The following is a 22,299-nucleotide window of genomic DNA, read 5'->3' as shown; positions in this document are numbered from 1 at the left end:
AGAAGAAATAAAAATAATTATTTACACTACTAAGTTTTGAAGTAATTTTTTACAGAGCATTAGATGACTTAAGAATATGTCATCATGAACTTTTCTTTTTTATTAATTTTTAACTGTTTATTTATTTTAGAGAGAAACATGGGGGAGGGGGAGAGAGAGAAAGAGACAGAGAGAGAGAGAGAGAAAGAGGAGAGAGAGAGAGAGAGAGAGAGAGAGAGAGAATCCAAAGTAGGCTCTAGGCTCTGAGCTAACAGCACAGAGCCTGAGGCTAGGCTCAAAGTTACAGACCACAAGATCATGACCTGAGCCCAAGTCAGACTCTTAACCGACTAAGCCACACATGTGCCCCTGCCCTTTTTCTATATTACATATCAGCTTGTTTTTTAACTTATTTTTTTCACTTGTTAGGCTTTCATATGGATAGTCTAATAGATTCAAGAAATACTTATTTAGCATCTCCTATATAACAGGATTTGCAATATAGCCTCTTGTGGTATGGTAATAAAGGAGACAGTCAAAATCCCTGCTATCGGAAAGTTTTTCATTCTAATTTGGTAAAAATACAGTTCCTCCCTTACCTACCTACACTCAGAGACATGGGGCAGGCAGAGTAGGAATGATTTACCTCTATACACTGTAGGCAGAACCAATGACTTCCTCTTTTATATCTGGCCAGCTGGGTAAAGGAGAGGGGGCTCCAAAAATGTGTTTTATGCATTTATTTACCTATTTTAATGGGGAATAGTGTCTAAATGTCAACACAGGTTTAAACTGAGAGGTAATGATTAAATATGAAATATTGAAAAGGTACATGTAGTGATTTTTACAGATTTCAAACTGTTCCGGTAGTATGGTAAGAAGAACCTGGCTTAGTGCTGATATTAGATAATTCTTTTCCATTTTATTTTCCAACAGAGGGCTGGACCCATGTTCTTTGCTCTTTATTAGATTTAAATGAATGAAAAAGTCTTCATGTCAGATCTTGTTGAATAACAAATATTCTTATTTGCTATTATTTCCATATAATAAGTTAAAAAGGTGGTATTAATGAAAATCAGTCATTTCATAAGACAAATCACACAGAGCTAGGTATGACTAAATTAATATACATGTATTAGTTATCTATTGCTCCACTACAAATCACCACAGATCTTGTGAGTCTGGAATCTTGGCATGGCTTCCCTGGGTCCTTTGCTTTATTCAGCCTCTCCCATAAAGCTGCAATCAAAGTATCCACCAGGGCTGGGGCCTCATCCAAGGCTCAGGTGAGAAAGGGTTGGTTTCTAAGTGGTTTGGGGCAGGATTCTGATGTGTTCTATTCAATTGAGTACCTCAGCTGTCTTTTTGCTGCCACCTAGAGAGCCCCCTCAGTTTTTTCACACTTGGCCTTGACTATTAGGCAGCTTACTCCACAGCAAGAGCCAATAAAAACTATCTTTGAGTAAAATGGGAGACATAACCTCAGGGAATTTAATCATGGAAATAGCATCTTTATAATATTCTTTTTTTGAAAAAATTTTTAGGGGTGCTTGAGTGGCTCAATTGGTTAAGTGTCCGGCTTCAGCTCAGGTCATGATCTCATGGTCATGGGTTCAAGCCCCATGTCAGGCTTAGTGCTGACAGCTAGCTCAGACCCTGGAGCCTGCTTCAGATTCTGTACCTCTCTCTCTCTCTAACCCTCCCCTGCTCTCACTGTCTCTCTCTGTCTCTCAAAAATAAATTTAAAAAACATTAAAAAAATTTTAATAAAAAAATATTTTAGTGCTAATTTATTTTTGAGAGAAAGACAGAGACAGAGTGTGAGCAGGCAGAGAGATGGGGAAGGAGACACAGAATCTGAGGCAGGCTCCAGGCTCTGAGCTGTCAGCACAGGGCCCGATGCGGGGCTCAAACCCACGACCGGAGCTGAAGTCAGATGTTTAACCGATTGAGCCACTGAGGTGCCCCGGATCTTTATCGTATTCTATTGTTTATTGAAAGATCACAGATCTTACCCACCCTCAAGGAGAGGAGATTATACAAAAGCAAGAACAGCAGAAAGCAGGAATAATTGGGGACCACCTTAGAATCTGTCCACTCCAATAGTTTATGTGGTGGCATAATGTAAAAGTAAATTATTTCATTGTTCTAAGAGTTCAAAATCTAGTAATTAAAATATGACAATAAGTAGTAAGTATTGCAACTTCTTAATAATTGTATCTCATATACTAACACAGTCTCATTTCATTCTTGGGATATGCCTAACAGGTATCATTTTTGAAGAAGTGAACAGTACAAGCATATCACCTTACTTATCCAAAAAGACTGTTAAGCAAAAAAAAGCTGATTGGCTAGCAAAAAGCACATGAGACCTCAAACACTATTACTGGGGAAAGAAAGAGACAGAAGCAGCAAGTACACAGTTACCTTGTTGTGATCACCCTCCAAGTCGGCACATGGCTAAGCCGCAGGACAAGAATTCAGATCCTGGGGGACAGACCCAGTCCTCAGAGCTGAGGGCTTCTATGGCTTCGGATTGAGGTAGCACGCAGACATCCACAGAGTGCTCAGGGGCGGTATCTAAGCCTTGAACTTGCAGCTGTGTGAATGGCTGTTCCAATGGCTTCCAGCCCTAAGTGGTCACCTCAGCACTTTGTTAGAATGTGTTATCTTAGCACTTAAGTCTATAGTTGGCTTCAGCTATCTACTGAAATAGATTCCAGTGCCCAGATATTCTGCACAAAACAAATTTTCCCTTGAACAAGTTCATTCTTAACATTTAGTCAGCACTCCAACAGATTCCAAAGAATTATTGCTTTGTTTCCTAGCCTATCTGCAGCCCTTACCTCTTCAACTCATGTTAGTTAACACTCAATGTTGTGCTGTTCTCACTGATGCACCGGAGTTTGAGTTCAATTTAAAAAAACAGGTTATTTGGTTCATGTGTAGAAGGTTCCATGTGATCTATATTATTCTATCCATTTTTTTTTACAGAAGACTATTTTAATTTTAGAAGTTTTATCATTCTTTTATAAAACTGTTAATCAACTAAATATTATACTTTTTCTTTGTGTTCTATTCCTTCTAGGAGACTTCTCAATTTCTTCTAAAAGGAATGTTCTAATTTAACTTGAAAAATATGTATCTTTACTCTTTCATACCATTTTATTTCATAGCTTTAGATAACACTTTTTAAGGCATTCTATTGAATGGCGTTGTGTTATAGGTAGAAATGTTTTATTATGAAGTTGTATTAGTTTCTGATGAATAACACTGTTTTCAGTTGGTCCAAGAGGTATGTTCCTTATTCCAAGTTGTGTCTGAAGCCAATAATACTAGAACAAAGTTACAATATATTTCCTTTTTTTTTTGTCTTTTCTAAAGGCTAATGGTCTAGTTTCTGAAATAACCATTTAGGAAATGTTAACTTTATGTTAATTCAAATTATTCTCCAAAACTTTGCTCTGAAATAGCCTCATGCCATTTTTGCTGTATACCTGGGAGAAAATAAAAAATTCCCATGCTGCATCTTGCAAATGGAAAGAAAAAGCATTAAACATGTATTACTAAGCCAACTAAAGGAAAATTTATGTTTGCTTGTTTGTTTTGCTAGAGTTACTTTGGCATATATCTATACTATTTCTTTTAACAGGAGAAAGTTAAAAATAACCATCAGTCCACAGAGTCAACATGATTGCCTTGGTACATGTCAGAAAAAAAGAAACACTTAGAAAACAAAGAAATGTTCAGGTAGGTAAGGCGGAAGCTTGGTTTGAGTGATGAAGTACAGCAAATTAGAAGTGTAAAACCCAGAGAAGTGGTGACCGAGGGCTGGTTTGGAGTATAAATTTGAAGCTTGTGTCCTTTGAAAATGCATTGAAAAGAGATAAATGGAAAGTGATCTTTTCACAAAGTTTCAGGGATCTAGAATATCAAGACAAAATATTGCCTGAGGGGAAAAGGTTAAATTTCCCAGATGCCTTAGCATTAAAGTATGAGAGCACAGAAGCAAAGGTTCTAACAATAATTGCTAACTACCCTTTCTCTACCGTTAGACAATTTGTACTCAGACATTTCTTGGCCCATTCTAAAGGGTAAATTCATTAAGGTCTACCCACTTTCTTTAAGCAAAAAATAGGAATATGCATTATATTTTGTTATTATTTCCTTCCAAATGTTGCTGCTTAAATAATGTGTAGTAGTCTCAAAAAGCAATTAGCCTTAGCAAGCAACATTTCTTAAGTGTATGCTTTTTCAAACTGTTTAGTCCATGTCTCATTTTGAAAAACAGACAAAAGAAATTAGAAAGCAAACCTAGTCGTCTCTTATAATCCTTTGACATTTCTAATTAGAATAAATACTGTGACTGCAAACAAACAGATAGACAAAGGGCATGAATGGTGGAAGGAAGCTTTTACACCTACACATGCCTTTTTGTTAAATCAAAGACATGTTGTATTCCCTCAAGTCTCCCTGTCCATTCCAATCTGATGCCCCGGATGAATGTTACTATGATGATACTGCTCCCCTAGGTTTTTCATTTTAGGTAGACACATCTAATAATAATAATATTAGTGATATTTGCATTTTCTTCCATTTAGATATCTATATATTGTAATACCTGGATGGATTCTGTGGAATGGACAGATAGTCAACAAGAACCTGGAGCAAAGCTCTGAGGTACTTCAACCTCTCACTAGTGTGTAGAAAAGAAGTGAGGAAAAGGTACATGTGGAAAAGGAACACCCAGAGAATCCGTAAAAGAGTTCTTAGAACCTTATAATTAGAAGATTGCAGTGATTTTAAAATAAGTCCAAAAATTCTTTGATTCAAGAGGTAGAACCTAATTCTCTTCCTCATAAGTGTGGCTGGCATCAGTGATTCACTTCTAATGACTAGAATAAAGCTGACATGATGTGGCGTGATTTGAGGGACTAGATTATAAAAGGCACTGTGGCTTCCTAGTTCATCAGCCTTTCCTGGACTACTCACTCTGAAGGCAGCCCGCTGCCATATTATAAGAAGATGTCCACAGAGTAAGGAATTGTGGCCTCCATCCAATAACCATGCAAGTAAGCCATCTTGGAAGCAAACTATCTAGCCCTAACTAGGCTTCCAGGTGACTGTGACCCCTGCTAACATCCTGACTGCAACTTCATGAATGATGCTGAGTCAGATCCAGCATCTGTTCCACTTGCAAATTCCTAACCCACAGAAACTGTGAGATAGTAAATGTCTAAGTCACTAAGTTTTGGTGTAAGTTGTGACACATAATATATAATTAATATAAACTCCGAGGGAATAATAAGATTTAAAGAGAGATAGTAGACCATGCAAAATGAGGTAAAGGTCATATAAAAGGAGGACCAAAAATCATCCACTGACATTACCAGGTTGGAAGGTCCTCATATCTTAGGTCAGAGCTGCTTGATGAAAAAACGGGAGTGGAAAGTAGAAGCCTATCAAGAACTAGGAATCAGAAACTGGCTAGTGAGTCAGAAAAATGTAGTTGAGAAATTTTGTTACAGATATAGGGGGGCTAAGCGGGGGAAAAGTGTGGTAATTGGAGTAGTGCCTGTGTTCCAGAGGAGGTTATTTAAAATGAAACACACAAGAGAAGGGTGCCTCAGTGGCTCAGTCAGGTCTTGATCATGCTGCTCATGGGTTCCAGCCCCGCATCGGGCTCTGTGCTGACGGCTTGGAGCCTGGACCCTGCTTCGGATTCTGTGTCTCCCTCTCTCTCTGCCCCCTACCCTGATCGTATTCTGTCTCTCTCTGTCTCAAAAATAAATAAACATTGAAAAAAAATAAGATGAAACACACAGGAGAATATATTATTAATGCAGGTTTTGACATGTGGAAAAGAAGAGGAAAAATAAAAGTCTGAAAACACCAGGGGGGAAATGTGGCAATATTCCTGGGAAGGGAATGTTGTAGAAAAGTGGCAGTGACCCATCTATTTACATTTATTCATCCTTAATATAAAAGGAATGTAGATTATGGTTGCAGCTAGAGATAGAATTGCATGCAAGAAGCTAAAGTATGTCTATCCGATTGACATTACCTCTGTTAAGTGGAACTACATGTTTAAAAAAAGAGAGACTAGGAATTTTAAAATAGTGGCTTAATGACAGAAGTCTCTCCCTTCTCTGCCTATCACCTCAAAAGCCACAAAAAGTGATAGGCGAAATAGTAGTGTCACCAAGATTGTGGTGTAGGAGACCCTAGCCTCCACTGTCCCACGAAGAACAGTTAGACAGTGATCTACAAATGAAAACAGCTCTGAGAGAGCTCAGGAGTCCATTTCAGAAGCTTCGGCAACATAGCAGAGCGAGAACCGAAGAGGAGCTGCAAGAAGGTCAGAAGAATAGTTTCAAGATGCCGGCATTATCCCATTCCCCAAGCCAGCACTGCTCAGAAACAAGATGGAAGGAGTTCTGAGACAGGAGACTTCCCCTGACTGGGAAAAGGAGAACCTGGTTTGCAGCCAGCCTTCCCAGACTTTCAGGGCACTTTCTCCCTACCCAGAAACCAGCAAAGCTGAGCCCTCTAGACACAACCAGGAACAAGGAAGAAGGGAGGGGACAACCCCTATCAGACCAAGAGCAGGAGCCACTGTGGTTCCCTCTGGCCTGCTCAGCAGGAGACCCTGACAGCCTACCCTGCCACGGACCTCAATAGCCTTTGCCAACACTGCAGACCTCTCTCCCCTTCTTTCACTGAGGATCTTGCCGTGGACTATAGCAGACCGCTCCACAGAGGAGCCCAGCAGCTTTCACCACTGAGCAAACAATGGTTACCTCAGCCACCCCAGATGCCTTTATCACCAATGAGATTTTTGTCCCAGCAGTTTTTGGTTTGCAAATACCACCTGCCTTTGTGCCTTCCTGTTCCCGCTGCTGCCTCACACCGTCTGGAATCAGCACCGGCAGCCAGCCCCAGCCTGTGACTGAGCGTGCAAGATGCCAGCCCGGGCCCCTAACAACTGACCCCCATTGCCAGGCGTGCACCCAAGGCCAGCACTTATAGTTGTGTGATTGCATGTCATGGCCAAGGTCCTTTTGGCTGCTGTGAGTGTGGATCTGGCCCTGCTCCTGTCACTGGCCCTCACAGCCATGTGCACACCAATGGCTAATACCCACTGCTATAGAAGCACATGTCAACAGCTCAGGCCCACACAGTTGCCTGGCACCTGGAGATGTTCCCAGTCCCTGTTACTAGCCTGCAACCAGCGTATGCACCAGCACCTAGCCGCTGGAGCTACACACTTGCACGCTGCCCACCCTGACTCCTATCCCTGCCCCCAATGTCATATCTGCACCTGTAGCTAGCTCCTATAATCATGCAAGTTCACACTGACATCTAGGGCTCCCACAGCTGCTCTCATGCCCCCGGCTGGTCTCTGTTTCTGCTGCTGGCTCCATCCTTTACCGCTGCACTTGTGCCTGCAGTGGCCTCACCACCACCACACAGGCAGCCAGTGCCCACAGAAGAGTGTGTAATTCCATCAGCTCCAGCCACCACCGCTGCCCACTCTGGCCCCTTGTCCTGAAGTTGAGGTACCAATGAGTGCATCCACAGCCCTTATAGCCAAGTTCATGAAGCTCATGGGCCGCCCAAATTCAATGCAAAGACATTTTCCTTAAGACATATTATAATAAAACTGTAAAAAATCATATATAAAGTGAAAATCTTGAGAGCAGAAAGAGAAATAAAGTTGATCATGTATAAGAGAACCCCTATAAGGCTGTCATTAGTTTTCTCAGCAAAAATCTTGCTGATCAGGAAGCCTGGGTTGTGTACTCAAAGTGCTGAAAGAAAAAAAAAACTGCCAACCATGAATGCTTCTCTGGCAAATTTGTCCTTTAGAAATGAAGAGATAAAGATTTCCCTGGAGAAACAAAACCTGAGGGTGTTCATCACCACTGCACATGCCTTACAAGAAGTGCTGAAAGGAGTTCTTCCAGGTGAAATAAAAGGAGGCTAATTAGTAACTTGAAAATATATGGTAAAGTCAAATTCGGACTATCCCAATACTGTGTGTTAATCACCTAGCTCTAATATAAAAGTTACAGGACAAATGTATTAAATATAGCTATAGATACAATAATATTAATGAATACACAATATAAACAGAGGCAAATTGTGATATCAAAAGCATAAAATGTGGAGGGGAGGAAATAAAAGGGTACAGCTTTTATATATAATAAATTTAAGTTGTTACCAGCTTAAAGTAAACTGTATTTCTATAAAATTTATTTTATGTAAGCCTCATGGTAACCACACACACACACACACACACACAATCTATAGTAGATACACAAAAGATTTAAAAATATCTAAGCATATTATGGAAAATCATCAAGTCACAAAGAAAGCAAAAGAAGAAAAAAGGAACAAAAAACTATAGAATAGCTGGAAAACAATAAAAAAGATGGCATTATTAAATCTCTACCTATCAATAATTATTTTAATTGGTGGTCTAATATACAGAATAGTGATTATAGATAACCGTACTATAGCGTATGTCTGAATGTTGCTGAGAGTCAATCTTAAGTGTTCACACCTCAGAAAAGAAATGGTAATTATATGATAGAATGGAGGTGTTAGTTTGTTATGGTGGTAATCAATATACTTATAACAAATCAACACCTTATATACCTTAAACTCATACATTGCTATTTGTCAATTATAACAGTAAAACTTGAAAAAAGCAATAAAAATAAAACTCATGTTTTGATAAAACATAGAAATATTTATAACTTCAAACCATGAATTATGAAGAAAGAATGACCACTTTTGCCAAAGTCAGAAAAGCAGATAGGAACACACTAAGATCCTATGGTTAATTGAATAGTGGGCCTCAAAACAATATATTCACTACGAATCCATGAATTTGACCTTATTTGGAAGAATCTTTGAAGATGTAATTGAATTCAGGATCTCAAGATGATATTTAAATCCAATGGAGATGAAAAGACATGAAGGAGGAGTTCCCTCCCTTCTTAGGGCCCACTGGAGCTGGAGGAGGCAAAAAGGTTCTCCTCGAAGGCCGTCAGAGGAAGCATGGCCCTGCTGCCACCTGGATTTTACGCTTCCCACCCACTGTGTGCTGAGATCATGCATTTTGGTTGTTTTAAGTCAACCATTTGTGGTGATTGTCATGGCAGCCTCAAGAAACCAATAGAGTCTCTCAATTTTAGAATTCAGGAAAAGAACCAAAGCATGTTCTCCAAATAACGGCCTGCTCTGTAATCAATCAAACAATAGTTTAGAAACTTGGTTCAACAGTTTGTAGAAGAACTGTTTGGGAATAAGACCTTGGGATTCATGCAAGACAGGCCTGAAAGAAGAGTCACAGACAAGCCATATTTGCAAAGAAGCATTCTCAAACTTCAGTAAATTCATAACAAAGAAAACCAGAAAGTTAATCCAGAAAGTTTGAGGACTTATGGTGAGAATTCAGAAGGAAATAAAATATGAATCGAAAAATACAATGAGGAAGCGTAGCAACATAGATCCACAAGCATACAAAAACCATCAAGGAGATGAATCCTCATTGGATGTAGCAACTAATGAATCAGACACTGCTGAAAACACAATAACTGACATGGAGGATAAGATTGGAACAAAAAAGCAGATGAATGATAAAATTAAGACAAAAGTTTTAAAAAATAGCGAACAATGAATAAGAAAGGCAAATGGTATTTCATTTTCAAAATTGGTGTCCTAAAAGAATATGAAATAATCGTTAGACAAGAAAGCAGTAAAACTATTATAAGATAAAATAAAGCAACACTTTCCAAAATAAAATAAAAATAATATAAACTTTCCAAAAATCAAATATGTGAACATATAGACTAAGAAAAGACACTATGACAAGAGAAACTGACACAGAACAATCATTATATGAATTCTGAAAATTTTACTGCACTTTGAATAAACAGAAAAAAAATCGTATAGGGATCCAAGCAAAAATTATCAAGTCAGCTAGAAGGGACACCAAGTTATTCTGGGATCTGATTCCTTGCTGCTTCATCTAACACTGGAATCAGGAGAGCAGTGTGTACACAGTTTTCAAAGTAGGAATGGATAATATAAATATTCTATGTCAATTTATTTAAGCACAAGTGTACTATTGCAAATGAACTAACAAAGGGCAATAAATTAATTTACCTAAACAAGTAGGATAAAAAAAATAGTAGATAATATGATTATATATAAAATGAAAACATTACATGCCCTGAAAATGTAGGAATGGCATGGCTAAAATTATAATAGAAGGAAAACAACAAGAACTATGGTGAATAGCATGAATGTTTTACCTTTCATAAATACAAGTTAAATGAAAGCATTTAGTGGTATAAATAAAATTATGTGTGTATTTTAATGTATCAACAACCAGATAGGGAAAGATATGGAATAAAAAGAGGAATAAATGCAATAGAAACTCTGAATAATGCCATTGCTCATAGAAGGAAGTTAATAGGCATTGTCTAAAAAGGAGATTAAAATTTTTTAAAAAACATAAAGCAATAAGAAAAAAATATGAAACTCATTAATAGCAGAATCAAAAAAGGGAAATAATAAATAGGGTAATCTAAAGATATAATTTGTGGGCACCTGGGTGGCTCAGTCAGTTAAGCATCCAACTTTGGCTAAGGTCATGATCTTACAGTTTGTGGGCTCAAGCCCCACATGGGGGTCTGTGCTGACAGCTCAGAGCCTGGAGCCTGCTTCAGATTCTGTGTCTCCCTCTCTCTCTGCCCCTCCCCTGCTCACGCTCTGTCTCTCTCTGTCTCAAAAATAAATAAACATTTTAAAAAATCTTAAAAAAACATACAATTTGAAGAGCCACAGCAAAGACATGTCAGACCACTAATGTAAATGGACTACACATACTTATTTGAAGAATAATATTTTTAGGGGTGCCTGGATGGTTCAGTTGGTTCAGTGTCAGACTCTGGGCTTCAGCTTTGGTCATGATCTCATGGTTCATGATTTTGAGCCCCATATCAGGCTCTGTGTTGACAGTATGGAGCCTTTTGAGGATATTCTCTCTCTCTCTCTCTCTCTGTCTCTCCAAAAAACAAACAAACAAAAAAGCTTCAAAAAAGGGATAACATTTTATGTAGGCCTACAGAGTACAATATGCTGTAGTAAGCATTCTTAACAAAGACATTTCTATTGACTACAAATTAATAAGTAGGTAAAGGCATATTCACCAATTACCTATGAACCAAAAACCAGACAAAACAAAAACCACAATCAACAACAAGAGACTTAGATTCAACATTAATGGAGCAAAGTTACAGAGAAAAACAATAAGAAAGAAATAGAAACACATAATAGTTGTAAACCTTTTGTTTTGTTTTGTTTTGTTTTGTTTTTGAGAGAGAGAGAGAGAGAGAGAGAAAGAGAGAGAGAGAGAGAGAGAAAGCACGAATAGGAGAGGGACACAGAGGGAAAGAGAGAGAATCCCAAACAGGCTCTATGCTGTTAGCACAAAGTCAATGCGGAGCTCAATTCCATGAACCGTGAGATTCGGACCTGAGCTGAAGTTGAATGCTTAACCCACTGAGCCACCCAGGTGCCCCAATATAACTTTACTAAGTTATGTGTAAATATGTCTGTGCACACATGCATATTTCCAAAAGATGAGAATATATATTTTTCCAAATTCCTAAGTAATATTCACAAGTTTATCATTTATTGAACTCCTTAATAAGTTCCAAAGAGTAAAAATAACATGAGCACAATATTGTAGAATAGCAAACAACAGCAAGAATGGAGGAATGATCTTTCTACCAGAAAATGTAAAATTGTTCTTACACGTTTCTAACATAAAGTGAGGAATCAAACTAAAATTGGAAATGATTTAGGGGCACGTGTGTGGCTCAGTTGGTTAAGCACCCAACTTTGGCTCGGGTTACTATCTCACAGCTTTTGAGTTGGAGCCCACGCATCCGCCTCTGCGCCGACAGCCCAGAGCCTGGAGCCTGCTTCCAGTTCTGTGTCTCCCTCTTTCTCTGCTCCTCTCCCACTCATGCTCTCTCTCTCTTTCTAAAATAAATAAACATTTAAAAACTTTTTTAAATGTTTAAAAAAAGGAAATGATTTAGAAAATTATGTAAATTAAAATATATTATTTAAAAAAATTTTTAACCTTTATTTATTTTTGAGGGGGAGAGGGCAGAGAGAGAGGAAGACAGAATCTGAAGCCGGCTCCAGGCTCTGAGCTGTGAGCACAGAGCTCCTTGCGGGGCTCAAACTAATGAACCGTGAGACGCTGAAATCAGACGTTTAACTGACTGAGCCACCCAGGGGCCCCTAAAAAACATTATTTCTAAACCTACAAAAGACAGGCAAAATAGTGCACAGAGGAAACATATAATATCAAAAGTAACATACAGTCAATTTTGAATGTTTAATAAAAGACAAAACAATTGTAAGGAAAGAAGTGAACAGTAAAAATAAAAGCAAAAATTTATAAGTTAAAGCAGTTAAATGTTAGAACCAATAAATAAAGCTTATTGCTCTTTCTCGTGAATAAAAGTGATAACATGAATAAAGAGGGCAGTTCTCTAACCTTACCTATCAGTGACAATAAAGAGATTACAGACATTGTAGAAATTAGCAGAATTGTAAACAACTAATATTTTCAAATCTCTTCACATTTGTTCAACAACATGAACGAAATAAATGCTTTTCGTAGAAAATATAACCCACCAAAACTGACCAGAGAGAGTGGCTCTGGACAACTACACACATGATTTACCATTCAAGAAATGCAGTTGCCTAATCACCGTTACCCAGACAGGTTCACAAGGCAATTTTCCTAAAACTTCAAGTAACAAATAATTGTAGTCAAACTTCAATTGTTCTGGACATACGGGGAAAAGAGAAAATTTCTCTTAGAATGTGTGCATCATATTGATACCAAAATCTCATTAAAGATACACAAAAGCAAACCACAGAACATTCAAACACATTAAAATAAAAACATTTTAAAAATAAGCAGCAAAATTCAGCTGTGTGTTTAATAAATAGTAAAGCAATTCCAGTTTATTCCTGGAATGTTCCTGCGGTTAAATGCTAGGATAGCTATAAATATAAATCAACATATTTAGTAAGTCAGAAGAGTCATATGAATCTCACAAGATGTAAAATTTTTTAGTAAAATCTAACATTTATTATTCATTTTAAAAATCATAATAATCTATGATAATTTGGCTCTGATGTTGTTTATGTGTATATGCAAAAATAGCAACATATATGTTAACTGAGAAAACACTGGAAACATTCTCTTTAAAATGAATAATAAAGCAACAAAATTTGTTATCAATTTCTTGGAAGTAGAATATCAAATTATAATTACTTGAGAATAATATATATTTTTCCTTAAAATATCTAAAAGGATCAATTAGAACACTAATACATATAATAATTGTCTTATATTATTACAAATAATAAGACAAAGCAGTTACAGGGCTCAGTACAAAATTAATACATAGGAATAAATAGGATTCTCATGGACAATAACTAGGTATATGAACAAAACACAGGAAGAGAATAAAATATAAAGCTTCATAAGAACCATATAAAATCTTGTTTGAAGAAACCGTCCATGCCACCAAGAAATGCAAACGAAGGCTTTAGCACAAGGAAAGACACATTCTTGGAGAAGGATATGTGACATCAGTTCACCCTGAAATTAATCTATTCATTTAATGCTATCCTAGTAGGAATACCAACAGCATATTTTTGGAAACTAGACAAATTGATTCAAAAGTTAAAATAGGAATAAAATTGTCAGAAGTGTTCTAAAAATAAAGACAGAGAAAGAAACAAAGAGATTCTATTTCTCTAGCTGTATCATTTTAAACCCACAATAATTAAAACATCATGGTACTGAATAGAAAGGCAATTTCTATATGCTTAAGCACTACAAGTATTGATATTTTTATGTTATTGTTATTGGGTTTTTTTTTTAATTCTGAAGCTAATCAATTGCTCACCCTCATATGATTCATTTTCTGTGAGTCTTTAGTCAAATGATTGTTTAAATGAAAACCATAGTTGAGAGCATGCTAGAAAAAATATACGATACAAGATGAAGGAGAATATTTATTAGCAATAGTGTCTTGCCTGATCCAGAACCAAATAAAATGAGGACAGTATGAAGTCAAGGAGATGTGTGATTAAATAAAATTTTCTTTTCCTAGAAGGGGGTGATATTCAGCCTATGACATCCTGAACAGTGGTTAACTTTCCGAAGGCATGTCAGCATAAAAAGAAAATTGAAAAGCACTCAGAATAAAAATTAATTTAAGAAACGTTGTTCTATCCTGGACTGAACTGGATTATTCTGAGTTATATTCAAAACCACCTTCAAAATATGTGCAATTAGTGAATTTGGATATTTTCATTGAGATTCAGAGAGTTAAATATCAGTGGAGATTTTTCACGCTAAATGAGCAGAAAGCATGCCTTCACATTAAAAGAAATTATGTAGTTGAGAGATTCTTACTATGGAAGGCCAGACACTCTGTAAATCTGTCACAGTATACGTTCCTTCATCCCGGACATTAGTTTAATGGATGACATGTCTTTGCTTTTATCAGAATGCATGCATCATAATAAAAATGAAGAATCTGGAAGAGATTGTGCTTTTGTTTTGTTTTGCCATTTGTTATTTGCGTGCTTGTTGTCAGTAAAGAACTAACCCTGTGAATCACAAACCTTCAACAGTGACTACTCAATAGGAGAGGGAGGACTCTGCAAATACTGTTCTGTGGTGAGTGGCATCGTCATTAATTTCATGTGTATCCCCTACTATGATGTGGGCTGGTTGGATGCCTAATGCATGGTGTAAGCTCTAAACTGGCAGGCTGTGTCTACCCTTCATTCTGACAGCTTTTCTGGCTGTTTCATTGTTACAATTTTGGAGCAACTATCTTTTTGCTTGCTGCTCACAATCTTCATGTGATAGTTCTGGGTAAGTCTCTGGCTTTTCTTATATTAGTGCTGACATGAAATGTTCCGAACGTACTTCCAGAGAACTTGGTAAGAATTCTATCTGCTGAATACATTGCGCATATTATACTTTACACACACATATGCGATATACTTTGGGGAGAATATACCTACTTTTTCCTCAGTGTGCTACCCTGGTGATGTGCATAGATTTCTCCTTGTGTCACAGTCTGGGTTTCTGTCAAAACAAAACAAGTCAAAATTATAAAGGTTTTCCTAAATACGGGAGGGCCCCCGAGATGAAGTTTGATCTTCAGGGCTCTTGATTGTTTCTTCAGCACTGCTCCCTTGTCACAGCTGATAGGATAGAGATTAAGATGGTTAGCTCTAAGTAGATCCTCTCCACCCTAAGAAGCTTTAGGTTATAACAAAACACAAGCAGCTAGGTCCTGGAACTGAGTCACTGCCAATGCAACACTGGATAGGTTTCCAGATGCAGACTTTCCCCAAATTGACTTACTGAATTAGAGAAGGTTTGATTGGATTCATTCTTCTTAATTTTTGCTTCTTAGCCATATTTTAGTTGTAATTTTTTCACTTTTATTGAGCTATAATTTGAAAACAATAAAATGCACAGATGTTAAATATACATTTAGATGAGTTTTGACAAATGTAATCTACCGCCCCCATTTAGGATAGAGAACATTTTCATTACTACAAAAATTTCCCTCACTTTGCTTTGTAGGCAATATCCACCCATTCTACTCTCTACCCCCACAACCAGTGAAGTAGTTTTTTGATAGCTATCAAAATTTGAGAAAGAATTCCTATGTATTCTGAAGAAATCATTTTGGAGGTTGATTCTGATAATAACTATATCCACTAACCCTACCCCATCACACTCCCTGACCTCCCCCCATCCCTAGTTATTAAGGATTACTGTGTAATATTTAAATGCTACTTTATTTTATTTTATTTTATTATATTACTGATTTTTAGATTTGATAAGTGGTAACTATATGAGTCTCTGGAAACACAAAATTAAGAAATAAAAATCTACACTCCCTATGTCAAGGTGTTAAGATTACAGTGCAGGGATTGGAGGAATAAAATAAAAATTATAGTGAAAATTATATGAATGACTAACAGTGACATTTTGAAAGTTCAGGGATTCCTAAAGATTGTGTGGTAGGGACTTTGCTGCTCACCAAATGTAGAAGGCATCATTTAGTAGCCTCACTATGTAGTCATATGACTGTTTTTAGCCAATGGTCTTTCAGTGGAAGTGACATGTGGCACTTTCCAACTAGGTCCCTAATGACTTCCTCATTGTACTACTCCATGGCTATTTCCTTTGTTTCTGGCTGGAAAGGAGACCCTTCCCAAAGTAACCCTGGAAATAATAGGTTATGATAGTAGACTCTTCATGAGACTGGCCCTCAAATGAGCTTCACTTAAGACTGTTTTTAAGAAGAAACTTCTATTACACTTAAGAGGTTATTCATTTTGAGTTTATTTCTGTAACTGTTAGCCTTCCCCAACAGAAAGCTACAATGTAAACTAGAGTTTCACTGTCGTATATGAAATTATTTTTCCTTTCAACCCATCCAGTAAAATTATCAATAGGGAAGAAACTTACTTAATTCTCCATATCTGCCCCTGAGCTGACCAGCTTTTCTCTAGAAAAATGACACAAGAAAATTATTCCTGTTTTAAATTCTTCTGTGTTTTTCTCATCTAAAGTTCATTATTTTTTGTTTCAGTTGAAGTGAATAGTGTTGTTATTATTATTAACATTGTAGTACAGGTATGAAGAACCAATTGTTCACTTGTTATGTGACATACTTTAAGTCTTTCTGCCAGAAAGATGTCATTCTGAAACATCAACTTTGAGCTTTTGACTTTATCACTTGATCTAGAAAAAAATGCCCAAGGAAAAGGGCAAAATATTCCAAAGTATCTAAGTGGTACTTGAGAAAAGTGCAAAATAAACAGATATTTACAGTCATAGGTGGTGTCAATTTTTCTTGATTTCCAGTTTCTGCTGCTGGCAGAAAGCATTAGATTTTATGTTATTTTCATGCTAAGTTCTTTGAGGCTTAATCCCTAAGTATTTTGGGCTAATAACTCAGGTCTTTATGGTAATAATGCAGTATTTTTCAGTCTTTCTCTCTGGGTAGCATTTGGGTTTGGAAGAAATGTATAATCAACCATGCATTCAAAATATATTTATTGAGCATCTGTAATGGGCCATGCACTGTTTTAGGCACTGGAGATGTACCTGTAAACAAAGCAGGTCCTCTGGTTGGTTCCTGTCCTCCTCTTGCTTATTCACTGGATGTGAAGTATCAGCCTGCAAACTCTGCTCTTCCTATCTCCCTCTCTCCCTCCCTCTCCTTAAGACCTGATTATTTTAGAGCAATTTTAGATTGACAGTAAAAATGAGAGGAAATAGCAGAGATTTCTTATATACTCCCTGACCTCAAACACACACACACACACAACCTCTCCCATTAGCAATATCCTTCACCAGAGTGGCACACATATTGTAATTAATGAACCCACATAGACACCTCGTAATTACCCAAAGCCCATTGTTTACATTATTGTTCACTCTCTGTGTTTTACATTCTAAGGATCTGGACAAATGTGTCATGAGATGTGTACATCATTAGGTATCATGCAGAGTATGATTTTCACTGCCCTAAAAATTCTCTGTGCTCTGCCTATTTGTCCCTCTTCCCACCCCTGCCTGATCCCTGACAACTACTGATCATTTTATTTTCTTCATTACTTTGACATTTCCAGAATGTGCTACAGTTGGAATCATACAGTGTGTAGCCTTTCCAGATTGGCTTCTTTCACTTAGTAATATGCATTTAAGATTCCTCCAGATCTTTCTATGGCTTGATAGCTCATTTCTTTTAGTGCTAAATAATACCCCATTATCTAGATGCTACACAGTACATGTTTATTCATTCACTGACTGAAAATCATTTCAGTTGTTTCCAAGTATTGCCAACTATAAAAAAAAAGTATGTTTTAAATAAATGTCAGTAGCCACTTAACATTTAAAAAATTTTTTAATGTTTATTTTTGAGAAAAAGAGAGATAGAGAGAGAGAACAAGCAGGGGAGGAGAAGAGAGAGAGGGAGACACAGAATCTGAAGCAGGCTCCAGGCTCTGAACTGTTAGCACAGAGCCTGATGCAGGGCTCAAACTCATGGACCATGAGATCATGACCTGAGCCAAAGTCAGAGGCTTAACCAACTGAGCCACCCAGGCGCCCTTAAAGCTATTAGAAACATATTTGTGCAGGTTTTTGTGCAGACATGTTTTTAGAGTCCTTGAGTAAAAACCAAGAAGCATGGTTGCTGGATCATATATATGGTGCTAATATGTTTATTTTATTTTTTTTAATCTCCAAATTCTCTTCCAAAGTGGCTGCACCATTTTGTGTTCTCATCAGCAGTGTATGAAGAGCTCCTATAGCTGCACAACCTTGCCAGCATTTGGTATTGTCAGTGTTCTGGGTTTTGGCCGTTCTAATAGATGTATAGCAGTTTCCATCTCTCTCTCTCTCTCTCTCTCTCTCTCTCTCTCTCTCTCTCTCTCTCTCTCTCCCTCTTGTCTATTTATTCATCAAAATATTTCTTTTTTTTAATTTTTAATGTTTATTTATTTTTGAGAAATAGAGAATGAGCAGGGAAGGGCAGAGAGAGATGGAGACACAGAATCCAAAGCAGGCTCCAGGCTCTGAGCTGTCAGCATAGAGCCCAATATGGGGCTCAAAATCACAAACTGCAAGATCATGATCTGGGCCGAAGTCGGCCACTTAACCAACTGAGCCACCCAGGCTCCCCTCATCAATGCATTTCAAACACATAAAATAGTATCTGATACGTAGTATGTGCACAGTGAATACTTGCTGATGAAAGAATGATTTGTATGCTGTGCCTTTACTCAGTTGTCATCCAAGGAGAAAGTGAGGAGTAAAGAAAGAAAGAAAATGCAGTAAAGATCTAAATTAGTTCATGCAATCCACAGACAATCTCTGGGTATGAATTTTCAGAACAGACCCAAATCTCAAGTCAGGGACTCACAAAATACTTCTTTTGTTAGGATTCACAAAATATTATTCATTGCATCTTTTGGAATGTCAAGATTTACTGGAAGTTGTGTAGATTATTTGGAATCTAAAACTCTGGCTAACACAAAGATGTACTTCCAAAGAAGAAGTCTATGCTTCTTCTGTCTAGAATATTTTGTGGTTAGTTATTTTAAGCTACAGATTGTACCTTTTAATAAAACAAGAATGTACCTGGGCTTCTAAAAACCTTTCCTTCATTTAGATAAAAGCATTTTGTACCATATTACAGTTTGTACTATCAGCCTCTTCTCCATTTGGACAGGAAAGAAAATTTGCATCTCCTATAAGCCATCCATAGGCAGGGAGGAGGGGAGAGACTTTGCCAGAGGCACACACGCCTTGCCACCGGGTTTCCCATGTCTGTACTCCTATGCATGGAGAGTCGGGGAAAGGAGAAACATCTTCCCCAAAATTCATTATTTTTGCTCTACAGTTTCTTCTAAAGATCATGGGAGGTGAATATCTGAGATTTTTACCCTCCTGATTTATTCACCTTTATGGTCTATGCTGTCAACAATTGCCTAGGTTACCTTTCTCTTCTGTGGTAATCAATCCTTTTTACTTTAATATGTATTTTTTTTACTTTAATATGTATTTCCTTGCACTTAACTTTGACTTAAACTGAAATTCAAAGCTTATCTTTCCTAGCTAAATCCTTAATACATAGAGAGAAGTGTTTTATTTTTAGAAAAAAAATCCTCCCTCAAGTTAAATTTTCTACACTGTCTCCCTAGGCACTCAAAAACATTTAATTTAAAGAACAACAGAAATGATCCTTTGTTCTTAATTGTATACATTTACCCTTCCATTAAACTAGTGAATCAAAGGAGCAAGGTTTATTGAGAATGAAAAAGAATTAGTTTCATATCTCAAAAATATGATCCCTATTGTATTAATAACAAAGAAAAAATGAGAGAAAAATGATAAAATCTAAATGGTTATATAAAGAACGCTATACATGCAAAAATTTGGAGAAGATTGCTATAAAACGTGGACAGTAGGATAAATTATCAAGGAAGAGTGCCACAAAATAAATAAATTGAAAAGATAAAATCTGAAAAAGCAAACAAGAATTAAGGGCAACTTGCAGAAGTCATAAAAGGAAATAGAAAACTATTATTTTCAAGTGCCAGACAACGATGTTATTGCACTTTTAAAAGTCAAGAAGTATGTAAATTTTGGCAGCAATTTTTGCAATGCCAGATCCTCGTAAAATTGTGTTAACAGTTCCACAAGTTGTATAGGATAGCTTATAATAAAAATATAAATTGATGAGAAGCATATAGGATCACTTTCAGGTCTGTTATACAGTGTCTACCTAGGCAGCATTTTTGTTTTGGTTTGGAGTGTATTAAAGGTCCTATTGTTTCTGGAGTTTAGATTGTATATCCTTGATCTGGTATATAGAATGTGCATACTTGACCCAGACTCCACTTACACAGATGAACACTGAACCTCAACTTGGGCAGTTTCGGTTGCAATGTAGTACTTTAGGTATCATTTACTTACTTCTAAAAAGTGACTTATTATTTGTTCTGGGAACAAAACTGAATGAAATGAATCTTCCATGTCTCAAATAGCCTAATTTCTCAAATTAAAACCATATATAACCACATCAATTGTTTCTATCGTTCACAATTAGAGATACCCTAATGCATTAAAAATGATTATAATCAGTAAGGTGACTAATATTTTCACAATATATAAGACAACTTTTTCAATTTAAGATAGCTTTGTTTAATGACTCTAAACTGCAATTAAGGAAGTTAATATTCTGAGTCTTTTAAAGGGCCTATATTGGTTTTATTCTTTTCAAAACTCAACATAAGTCTTTAAAGCTTTCATAGGGTTTGAATTTAATTTTACATAGCAATATTTATTGCCTTTCAGAGTTGAGTACATCCCCAATCTTTGATACTGTGATGATACATTCAAGATATATTGAATTTAAATGGGATATCAAAACCTTTTCGATGGTTCGGCAAATTGCCTGAATTGTGTTGGACCAGTTGTGAGTTCATGTATGACCGGAAGTTACTATTGCAGGTAATATCTTTTCACCCATACAACTAATTTTTAAATAGACTCATAACCGTTTGAATTTTAATGTGTCAATCCTCAAACTTGGTTTTGAGTATTTTCTAACATTTTAGTAAGTACCAAAAGAATGAAACAAAAATGTTAAGCTGTCTTTCATAAATGAGACTTCTTCAGTGACTCCAATAAGAATAACTTAACCATCTTTTACCTGAATAGTTACCTATTGGTAAGTGGCAAATTTGATACATGTGTGACAGGAAGAGAAAGAATTTAAATGACCAATACAGTTATCAGTCTCCTCTGCCATATATCAAGTAAATGATAACCATATTTACTTGGTATTAAGAAGTAAATGATAAGTGAGTAGCAATGGGAATAATCTGTAAGAACTTGAAGAGAGCCAATTCTAATTATCCTATAAATTTGCATTTAAAGGGAAGATTTATTCCACAGATTTAGTGTTGAATGAAATTTTTGGAAGATGATCCCATTAATAGAAGACTATCACTGAAAAACATTTAAAGGAATCAAATGGGGCCAAAGGGATTAAGAAAATCATGACTGGAGAAAACCTCCTGGGTTTAAGGGCTTTTGGTTGCTTCATTCTGAAGAGAGGCATGGCGTCAAAGAAGAGAAAATATAAACTTGAGAGGTTAAATTGCTATGATAGCACCAGACAATAGTGCTTTCACTGAGATTATACTACCTGTAAAAGGAACAGGAGTGAAAAGTGACAATCGTGCACTAATACTCCTTTACCTGTGGATCTAGAAAGCCACAATAAGTGGAGAAGACTGGAGAAGCAGAGTCTGAAACACAGAATGCTCACTATACAGACAATATGCAAAGGTTTTGTGTTTAGTATATCGCATTTTATTTACTTCACATTATTTAAACATTGATTTCCAGCACTGTTTCCTAAATTACTATTGCTGTTTTAAATTAAGAACACTGAAGTTATGAAAATCTCAAGGATAACAGGTACTGAAAGGAAGTGAATTTGAAAAGAAATATGTTTTAAATGTGGTTAGCATTTGTGTGTGTAATCTACTGAAAAATAAACTGAAATTTCCCTTGTAACTGCAATCCCTCCTATAAAGGAAAATGTGCCTTTCAGAAGACATAACACATCTATTTGATGTGGTACTCATTTG

The sequence above is a fragment of the Suricata suricatta genome, chromosome 1, assembly GCF_006229205.1.
Source record: "Suricata suricatta isolate VVHF042 chromosome 1, meerkat_22Aug2017_6uvM2_HiC, whole genome shotgun sequence".
Taxonomy (NCBI): Eukaryota; Metazoa; Chordata; class Mammalia; order Carnivora; family Herpestidae; genus Suricata; species Suricata suricatta.
Note: the sequence above shows the minus strand (reverse complement) of the source record.